The following is a 1,441-nucleotide window of genomic DNA, read 5'->3' as shown; positions in this document are numbered from 1 at the left end:
TTCATTTCAAACCACCATCTTATTGAATTGGAATATTAGGCACAGAGAGTTTTTTTATTAATTTTAATGGGGTGACATGGATAAATCAGGGTACATATGTTCAGAGAAAACATCTCCAGGTGACATTTGATTATGTTGCATACCCCTCACCCAAAGTCAAATTGTCTTCTGTCACCTTCTATCTGGTTTTCTTTGTGCCCCTCCCCTCTCCCCACTTCTTCCCTCTCCCCCCCATAACGACCACATTTTTGTCCATGTCTCTGAGTCTCATTTTTATGTCCCATCTATGAGTTTTTTTTAAATGTATGCTTCACAACCAACCGATTGCTAGAGGTATGAAATAGATTTTCCAGTGTGAATTCCCAATTCCTTTAACTCCCAAGTTGTTATGTTAAAAATAAACTCTCTCTCCAGAACAAATTCCTGACATGTTAATGTACAGCAAACAGTTATGTTTCTGGTACAGCTAAGATGATCTGTACCATTCTCATGGCTGAACATCTAAAGTCAAAAAGGATATTTACATCGTCTCAAATTATCTTTCCACAAATTACTTGTTAATTGAAAGGGGTAAGTGTTATTTTATACTTATACCACCTTAACTAAGAAATTAAAGCTCATATCTCCAATATTGGGACAAAAAGATGCCATGTGCCTCTTTATGGAATGCATTAGGAAGTACTTGACACTTCAGTGGTCTCCTGCCAAAAGTACATCACTTCTATCCACATCTGAACAAACTTCAGACAAATTTAAATTGAGGTACATTCTACAGAATGATTATACTCCTCAAAAATGTCACCATAAAAAATGACAAAGACAATGAAAGTTCAGGACATTTCCTGTCGGGAGCCAATCAACGACTGCTGGCTGACAAGGTCACAGCAGGAGAAGACTCACAACTGCTGGCTGACAAGGTCACAGCAGAAGAAGATCAAAAACTGCTGATTGACAAAGTCACAGCAGAGAAGACCAACGGCTGCTGGTTGACAAAGTCACCGCAAAGGAAAGGCACAATGATACTTCCCCCTTTGACCTTTTGAATTAATCTGGCCTTATATCCCCCCTTTTCTGGGTGTGTGCTATTATTTTTGGCACAGGGATAATAGTACCGTGCTTTCCCTGTAGATTTGTAGTAATTTCTTTGGAAATGAGACAGAAGGTGTAAGTTCCACAGAAAAGCCTGTAAGCCCCTTGAACTGGGCTCATAAACATAAGAGGCTGGCCATGATATCCCTCATAAAGGGTTAAGTTTGTAGGAGAATTTCTTCTTATTAATCATGTTAGAAAGAATAAAGTGAGAACCGAAGATGACGTCAGAGTAATGGCGGAGTAGGAAGCGATACCGATAAATCTCCCCCAAAACTCAACAAGATCTTCAACCAGAAACAGAAAAACCTATACTTGGAGCTTCCAGATTCTTCGCAATACACCCAAAGGT

Source organism: Saccopteryx bilineata, chromosome 2 (assembly GCF_036850765.1).
Source record: "Saccopteryx bilineata isolate mSacBil1 chromosome 2, mSacBil1_pri_phased_curated, whole genome shotgun sequence".
NCBI classification, from domain to species: Eukaryota; Metazoa; Chordata; class Mammalia; order Chiroptera; family Emballonuridae; genus Saccopteryx; species Saccopteryx bilineata.
Note: the sequence above shows the minus strand (reverse complement) of the source record.